Below are 10,000 nucleotides of genomic sequence, written 5' to 3' on the forward strand. Positions count from 1 at the left end.
ATGTCTGGCAAAGGTACATGCATATGTATTTTATTATGTACCTTTTATGGGCCACTACAGCCTTCAGGGTTTTTTTACCTGTAATTCTGGTTTTTGCCATCCAAAAAAAAAAAAGAACAGCATTTTTCTCCTCAATCAGTTAACGAATAGTTTGATCTAAGATGCAATAAAAAGTAACTCAGCATTGGCTGTTGCTAACAGTAAAAACACAGCCATTAGACAAACTTTGCTTTTGTGAATTTTGATGTAATTCATTACACAACATAAAAACACTTTCGGTGTTTTTGGGTTAGCTTTCTTTTTGGCTTCACAGGTTGGCTGAACCTTTGTTCTCAAGTGAAATAACCCAACCTTAATTATGCAACTTTAATTTCAATTTAGCTCAAGTTAAATGTTAAACTGAAACAGTGCACAAAAACATTATCTGAATTTGCTCCAGAGAATTTTTTTTAAACTTTGCAGAGGTATCTTAGCCTGCTTATTACTTTCCAGTAATAAAAATTGAAGGTCACCGAATTCGTTTTCAGTTTGAGATGTAAGCGTTTAAAGTCAAAATAAAGGGCGTGTTTAGGTGGCTCTTTTGGTTGCCATAGTGACCTATTAAGTCACATTAATGAGTGCGTCTTGTTAAGCAATTAGTTGTGCTATTGTTACATAAAACAGTGTTGTAGAGATACTATCAAAATCACTAGAGTGGTAAATCTGCCATTGGAAATTTGAAGTGCGGGATGCACAAAACTTAACACGGGATCCACAAAACAACTCGGTTTGCACCAATTCACTCGCGTCAATCTCTGATTCAATGCGCTCTTCTATATCTTCGTAATTACAGCTTGACATAAGGTCAATGATCTCATCGTCCAGCTTCTTCAAGGATTCCATCTTTTGTTGAATTGTTCGAATTTTGTCTTTCAAGTAAAATGCATCCACTAGGAAAGTCTCATCCTCTAATTGGTCACTCACACGGTTGCGGAGTTTCGTGCGGGATGCACAAAACTTAACACGGGATCCACAAAGCAATGTCACGTGACTTGGAAAATGATCACGTGACTTTGGTAAGGTTCCTGCTGTTAAGGCATTTAACATGAAAGGAAGCTTTTATGAAAGGGAAAAACTCTCTCGAAAGAATTGAAAGGACAGATTTTCTTAAAACCCGTGGCGATTGGATGTCGGGATACTTTCCTAACAAGTGGACAGAAATTGGGGGCAAATTTGGGGTTTTGGAAAGACTGCCAAGAATGTATGGCAAATGTCCGTAAATAACGGCACGGTTAATCCCACAAAAAGAATCTCTGGGAATCCACCGAAGTGAAGTACCGGTGAAAACCTTCAAGCCATCTGTGTCGTCCAAAAACGTCAAAGAAGAACTACTACTTCATGGCAAGTGGCATTTCAACCAGTGCTATTAACCGCGCAATCAGAACATCTATGAGCGAAGGAAATGGAGTTATAAGCATATGAGCAGAAATGTAACACACAAATTTACGATGGCAAACGTAGACTACTACTAAAGATTTTTTTAACTATATGTCAAATGTTGACCCTAATAGGTTTCAGCTGTCAACTCTGCTTGCGTTGAACTGAACTGAACTGAACTGAACTGAACTGAAAGACCTTATTTGAGTGTCAATATTTTTTAGCTTAAGAAAAACTAATTGGGGACACTATTTACAGAATAAAGTATACCTTAGTTAAAGTGAAAATTATTTACAATTTATTGAACAATGTATAAAATAAATAAATAAAAATAAATGAAATATATGAACTTGGTAAGATTCAAAAAACTTAAAAGATATCAAATATACATATACAATGTAAAATTTAAATTGGCCTAGCAGCTAAAGAAGTATCTGTATACAACAACAAGTTGCAAAAATAGTGGAGACACTTCACCTTCTTGGGGCGTTATTGATTTACCTATTATCTCTCACACTGCAGCCCTCCTCCCCCCTTATCATTGTTGCTAGCAAGACAAAAAAATTGTTGCAAACTTTCACAGTCAACATTGAAAGAGGGAGAGGGGAAGGGAAGTGGGAATGGTTTAAATTCTAGATACGGCGGGTACTGGAAGCTAGAAAAGGTGTTTTTTAATGAAAGTGTCTCAACAATTTTGCAACTTGTTGTAGTTTTTCTTTCAGTTATTGAAAATATAGTTGTACTTTGCCCATATTTGTTGTTGTTTTCACCCACGCGCTCGTAGCTTTTACTCTCAACTCAAAAGAGCCGTATGATCATCCTCCTGGTCATGATCATATTTCCTCAATAATTATAAAACTTACTGCCGTACCGGGTATACTGAACTTGTGGCTCCAAGATTTATTTAATACTTTTGTCATTATATTACCTGCAGGAAAAAGCAGCAAGACTGATTCCAGAAAAGTCATAGAAGAACAACATGAAATGCTTGATGAATTCAAGAGCTCAAAGCTCTCTCGTTCTGATGATAATGTTTCATTGTATGAAGGTCAACAGCCTCACCCTTCAAAGGCATATCATGACTTTGTCGGCATTGGCAAAGCTGAGCCGCATCTAGAGAAGCTGTTTAAGAAAGACAAAAGCAGTGACTCTGGTATGTTGATGATCCTTGGTAACTCCTTTAATATGATGTTGATACATGTACAAGTGTACAAGTTGACCCCCAGAAATACTTGAAGAAAGAAACAGCTGTTGATTTGTTAAGGTGCAAGGCTTTAAACAAAATCAATGCAGCTAACAACTGCATTCTCGCTGTTTTTACCTCGTACATGTATTTTAACCCATCGATCCGCGACGGAGCCCCCATTGATGAAAAAAATTGTCTGATCAGTGTCGCACAGTTCGCTGATTAAAACCCGAAATTCACAGGCCCCCTCCGCACGTGTCCGTTTTCATTTGAAACAAGAGTGAATTAGATAAGAGTGTTGTTGTTGTTTTTTTTTTCGCGCGCAAAGTGTATCCAAAAATAAATCCATTTGTGACTGTGTTGGGGCAAGGCAGTAAAATTATAGCTCGACACTCTTATCTTATTCACTCTTGTTTGAAAAAGCAACTTTTTCTTTACGGATACGGCTTCCATCCACACGTATCAGATCAAAACTATCATTGAAAACGGAACCTTTTGAAAACACTGTTTTCGCGTGTACGCGTGGACGGAAGTTGTGTTTTTTATTACCCAGATTGCCGTAGGCGAAAAAGATTCCTTTTTTTTATGGGTTTCTTGCCCATTGTAAATGTAGTGGTTTTATCTTTCCGATAAGAGGAGGCAGTGTGGCCCAGTGGTTAGGGCGCTTGCCTTGAGATCCGTAGATCCCGGGTTCAAGACCCACTCTGACCACTCGTTGAATTTGATCCTGGTAGTCCCTGGTTCAACTTCCCAGCCGCACTTGTAAATAGCCAACTGGTTTGCCTCCAGCCGGTTGGGATTCTTAACAGTTGTTGTTTGTTGCTCTGTTCTGTCGTTTCGTTGTGTTTCATTGGCCCTGAAAAGCCCCTATGGGGAGCGGTCAATTAAGTATGTATATGTATTGTATTATTTATTATAAGCGAGTTTCCCTAGGCACATAGCTTTAGACTTGCCAATGTTTGTCCCCCTTGAAGCCGCTTGAATTTTTCAAGTGTCGACTATAAATCAGGAGGCAGTTGCTTAAATTGTCCAGCTAAGTGCGAGGATCACATCTGTCTTTCCTTAACTTTAAAGTAGGATAGTAGTTTAATACGTGTAGGAGAGATCCAGGATTTCGGTTTTTTAAGCTTACTTTTACACGAGTATTATGTACATTTCATCCGCAAATATTATCCAGATTTCAGTGAAAAAAATCTCTCTGTACATGATGAACAGTTATGTTGGGAGCTAATGAAAATGGAATTGAGAATGTTGGTCATCTCGTTCAGCTCTAAAAGGAAAGCCAAAGTTCAAAGGACACGTGAACTTTGTCTCCCCCACACATCCTTCTCGTTGAAGGATGTTCAAAAATTCAGATAAAAATTCAAAGACAACGTAGGTTTCGATAATAGCCATTAATTAACTTCAGCATCATACAACTTAATACAAATCAAAACCAAGTGTGAAAGAGAATAAAATTCAGTTCCCATTCGCTGTTGCCAAACCTTGAATTTTGAAAAAGAAATGGGGGGGGGGGGGGGGGGGGGTTAAAAATCAAAATTTGTTTGCTAAATGATAAAGACACATCATGTCAACAGTCCAGATAAAAGTTTTCTAATAAGGGATTCATTTTCCCCCAAAACTGTTTTTTTGCATCTCCTTTGCTATTAATTCTAGCTATCTCGTGTGCTATAAATTCTACAATTGCAGCTATTAAGGATAGGGCTAGTGAAGGTGTGTCAACAAATAGACTGTGTTCTTTTCACTCTTTCTTCGCCCCTTTGTCCCATCGTGTAGCCATCATGTCAACAGACCAGAAAAGATCCTTCTAATAAGGGATTCGCTCTCCCACAGAACTGTCTTTTGCATCTCGTGTGCTATTAATACTATTTCTTTATCGTTATCGTTATCAAATATTCGTTTCATATTGACTTTCAATTCCTTCATTCCTCCTCCGAGACATCCAGTAACCATTGGAATCACTTTAACAGTATATTATTATTATTATTCGATTCGATTCGATTCTCTCCAGTTGTTCCACTGGGTAATGTTTATTGTGTCTCAGCCGCTCCCCGTAGCTTAGAGACACAAGACTTTCCGTAACAGGTGAGCAGTTCCAAGGATGGCCGATAATTGTACACTTCCAAGGAATTCAGGTACATATAGCTTGCCAAACCAGGTCTTTGTACCTTTTGATATGCTTCCAAGAGCACCAATCACGATAGGTATTATTGTGACTTTCGAGGCTCCATGAATCCTTCTGATTTCAAATGCTAGTTCCTGGTACTTTTTGACCTTCTCCTCTTCAGTTCTGGTGATGTTCTGGTCCGCTGGCCCAGCTATGTCTATAAGTGTCCATTTCTGTGTGTCTTTATGCACTAGAGTAATATCTGGCCGAGTATATCTCAGCACTTGGTCTGTGTAGATAGTCATGTCCCAGGTAATCCTCACTTCTCCATTTTCTGCGGTTGGCAAGGTTGATGGTCATACCACTTGTCATTACACGCTATCCCATACTTCCTGCACATCTCCCAGTATACCTGCAGGGCCACCTTGTCGTGGTGCTTCCTATACTCTCTCTGGGAAAGCTTCTTGCATCCACTGACAATGTGTCGTACTGTTTCAGTGGCATCTCCACACAATCTACACAGTGGTGTCTCTGATGTCTTATCTATGCTGTACTTGATCGAATTTGTTCTTAAAGCTTGTTCCTGAGCAGCAAGAAGCAAACCTTCTGTCTCCTTTTTTAAGAATCCATTCCTGAGCCATCTCCAAGACTCCTCTCCAGCTTCATCTGATATTTGTTGGACAAACGCACCATGTAGGGCTTTCTCCTTCCAGTTTTTAACTTTCTCGTCTTTCCTCCTCCTCTCATAGTCCTTCAGACTCTCTTCATCAACAATCACTTTCTCCTTCAACGCAGCTTGAAGCATCCACTCTTTGCTCTCTCTTAGGTAGCCATGAAGGGATTTGCTCTCCCTTCTTACACACTCCTCTTTCCCCTTCCGTTCTCGGCAGGTACAGCCTCGCAACATTACTCCTGGTGTGCAGACAGCCATTCATTGCCAAGATCTTCCTAGTTCTTCTATCCATGTTGGCTACCTCCTCCATTGTCCAGTCCACAATCCCCGCACTGTAACGTACTACACTTACAGCCCAGGTATTGATGCCATCGATCGAATTTCCTCCATTGAGTTTTGATCTACACAACGTCTTGACTCTTCTGATATACTCCGATGTTATTTTTTCTTTCATCTTGGTGTTGAGAGTCTGGTCCAACTGTAAGATGCCAGGGTATTTGTAGCCTTCGTTCTCTATTTCCCCGAAATGCTGGTCGTCGGGTAGTTCTATTCCGCTACCTTCAACTTGTCTTCCCCTTCTCATTTTCAGGACAGCACACTTGTCGAGCCCAAAGACATCTTAATGTCTTGCGAGAAGATTACTACTTGAACAAGTGAGTATAGCTGATCTCTGCTAGCTCCGTACAGCTTCAGATCATCCGTGAATAGTAGATGGTTAATGGGCTTCATGTCCTGTGCCAGTTTGTATCCAGCTCTCATTTTTCGTTGTACTAGGGTCAAGGGTAACATGATCACTATAAACAGTAGTGGTGACAAGGAGTCACCTTGAAAAATTCCTCTCCTAATGTCCACCTGCCCGAGAGCCATTCCTCTGGATGTCAATATTGTCTTCCAGTTCACCATGCTGTTGCTGATTATAGAGATCATATTCTTGGCACCCCCAACCATCTCCAGACATTTCAGGATCCATGAATGCGGCACCATATCATATGCCTTTGGTGTAGTCTATCCAAGCCATTGACAAGTTTGTCAACCTTCTCCGGCAGTTCTTCAGGATTGCCTTGTCTACAAGCAATTGATCTTTACTTCTTCGGGATCCCTTCCTGCACCCCTTCTGTTCATCGGTTAGCAGTCCATTCCTTTCCAAGTGGTGGTATAACTTCTCTCCCATAACTCCCCGTTAAGAGCTTCCCCATCATGAGTAGGCAGGCGATAGGGCGGTAGTTGCTGCCCTGGGAACCCTTTGCTGTGTCCTTTTGTATCAAACTGTTCTTCCCCTGACCATCCACTCTGGTACATTGCCTTGACACATACAGTCTTGCAAGCATTCTTGCAATCTACAGTGCAATCCTGTCAGTTTCTTAATCCAGAACCCCTGAACAAGATCGGGGCCGGCTGTCTTCCAGTTTGCCATCTTGCTCCATTTCTAATATCCTCCACAGTGATGCTGATATCTTCTTGCACCTTTGTTGTACTGTAGAATGTCGGCTAATCCGGTTAGCGGATCTTCAACAATGGACTTGCGAGCTGAGTCACTTATCTTGGCTTCTTGGTGTTTGTATGGCTCGTAGTCTGCAGTGTAATACGGATCATATCTCGGAAACGGACTGGCTTCAAACTCGGAGACAAACGGATTTAGTGACTTAGGAGTAGGTATCGCCGGCTCCTGTTTGGGTAAGCTAATAGTCTCGTCAGCGGGATTAATTTTCGAAGGGGTAGCTACGGGCTCGTTCTTTACCACAGGAATACCGTTGTTGCTCGGACTTTCTTGTAAAGGCTCGTCTACGGATTCTACGTTGGTCTCCACAGTCAAATTGGCAATATTTCTTACGGATGACGCCTGTGTTTTTAGATAATTTTGAAGGACGTAGTTTTTGTCAATTTCGTCTGGTAAACTTTCTTTCGCGCCAATCTCGTCTCCTTCGTTTTTAATCAAGGCTTCCATTTCTGCCTTTGCCACCGCCAATTCTTTGGTGAGTTTAAACCTCTTCAGTTCATCTTCGTACTCTTTCAGCGTTCTAGTTTTTTGCGCCTCGGCGTCGGCAAATTCCAGTTCAGTTTTCAGCCTCGCGACATTTGCAGCAATAGCGGTCCTTTTCCAGATCAATTATGATTTTCTTTCTAAGTATTTCAGTCAAAATTTTTTTTTAATTATTCTTATTTTTAATTTATTTTATTCTGTTTTATTTTATTTCTTTTGTTTTCCCAATTTTATTGTTATTTTACTTTATTATATCTCAGGCTGGTTTTGGCATTAAAGTTTTATTTTCACACAGAGTTTGTTCTGTTTACTAACCCCACTGTGAGATTGAGATTTTACTTTGTAAATTTCTCTTCCTCATTTAACAGACTAGCCCTAATTTTTACTATGATTTTCCCCCATTTACCCACTTTAGTGGAGAGGAACCCCTTCTTGGAAGGGGATTCTTGCTTCAGCACCATAATCATGCCACAAAGGTTGCTAGTCTACTGCTGTTTTTGGTTTTTTTTTACCTTGCATAACTATCTCAATAGGTATCTACAGCAGGGATACCACCTTTTGTCCTAGTCAACTCTTTGCTTGGTAGTGGTGTTCACACTTTGCATCACAATACACACAATTACAAGTTAGCTTTATTTTCCTAACCCCCTTTAAAACTCACACAAAACCAGCTACCCATATTTCTTTCATTTATCTATTTATTTTCTCATCATCATCATCATCATTATTATTATTATTATTATTATTATTTATTTTATTTATTTATTTTGTTTATTTCTAATTTCTTTGTTTCCTTATTTATTTCTTTATTTATTAGTATTACTCTTTTTAATATTATATTTTGGAAATCTTAAAAGCTCATCTTGTAATTTTAACTTAAGGCTTTTGTGACACTCTTAAAGCAACTCATCCCTTTTGCAGCTTTTTGCAACTGGTTATGACCGGCCCTTTCACCGCACATTCTACTGGCCAGCAACGCACTTTAAACTCAAAGCAATTGAAGAAACAAGCTAAAAAGAAACGATACAAACTACGAAAGAAACACCAGGCTAAAACAGCAAGATCATCAACTTCCACTATTCCCCCTTGTACTGTACAACGATGGAGATGGCAAACTACACACTCTTGCAACTTCACTCTCAATCAAAAGCGACAACTTTTTCAAAGGGCACTACGTTTGCAAGACCATAGAACGAAACACAGCAGATATTTACGAGCTTCAAGGTACCATCACTACCACTTTGTTCAAGGATGCCAAAGGGACTGTGACGACAACTCAACCTTCTACCTCTACCATGGATGTTCCTGAAACTCTTGAAACCATAGCATCACTTCAACTCGAAAATCAGTTTTTCAATCGCTCCTTATCTTCTATCGAAAAGAACGAGACAACCAAGAAGCTCAATCAGATCAAACAACTCCAACTGGCCTCTGCAAATCAAGGATACACCCTTCGGCGACGCATCAACCGCCTAAGAACCAATCTTCAGTCCTTTATTGTACACCTCCACCACCGCATCCGACTGCAATCTCAGAATACTGCCTTTTTTACTACAAGCACAAACCAATCGCCTCAGACAAAGTCTACTCCAGCAAGAACCTTCTCGACTTGAATCATCCAACAAGATTCACAATTTCACAACACACGAGCTCCCAGCTGACTTCGTCAACCTTCTTAATAAAGGAACTAACTTCATACCAACCCTGGACAATTGCCATAGTAATTCATGCAAAAAGACCGTCACTGAAGAAGTTAACGCTGCCATCTGCCAAACCATTAGAAAGTCTAGCTCTGCCACATCTCTCATCCAACGAAGAACCAAGACACGCAGAATCTATAAACCATACGAAAAGAAAAACCCTCTCAAGCTACTCAAAGAACATCAACTTAAACCCAATTTCAATCTTCATGTCATTGACTATGTTACCAATACCACTTTTTATACTAAGGAATATTTAAGGTCTGCCAATTTCAATAATATCTATCAAACCAGACACCTAAATATGGCTCCTTCTGTGCAATCTCAAATCAACAAATTTACTACACGGGAAGATGTTATTCTTACTAAATCCGACAAAAACATGGGCCCATGTACCCATTTCTTGGTTCCATACCGAATGCAAACGGCATTTTAAAGATACAACTACGTACCATCGTATTGATGATTTCAATCCAAATACTACAATTTCCAAATCTAGAGTTTTTTTAAGCAAGCTTAGGAAGCGTTTTACCAAATCTTTCAAAGCATCCATCAACACGGAACTGCTCATCTCAACCTCTTGTGACACATACCAACAACCCTACATGAAGCTGCTTCCCAAAGTACACAAACTTCACCATCCAGCATTAACAGACAACCTTGCTCAACTCACAGGCCGTCCTATCATTACAGCTCACAGCTGGGTTACATCTAAGCCGTCGCGTCTACTTGGTGAAGAATTAGACAAGCTACTTTTTCAAATATGTGATATTTTCAAAAACCGGCAAATCAAATTTCAAAACAGGCAAATCAAATTTCCGCTCCTCAACAACTCTTTTGACTTACTTGTCGAACTACAAAACATACGCATCAACGACATAGACAAATATACACTCACTACTTTTGACTTTACCTCCCTTTACACCAACAATTCCTA

The sequence above is a fragment of the Montipora foliosa genome, chromosome 13 (assembly GCF_036669935.1).
Source record: "Montipora foliosa isolate CH-2021 chromosome 13, ASM3666993v2, whole genome shotgun sequence".
NCBI classification, from domain to species: domain Eukaryota; kingdom Metazoa; phylum Cnidaria; class Anthozoa; order Scleractinia; family Acroporidae; genus Montipora; species Montipora foliosa.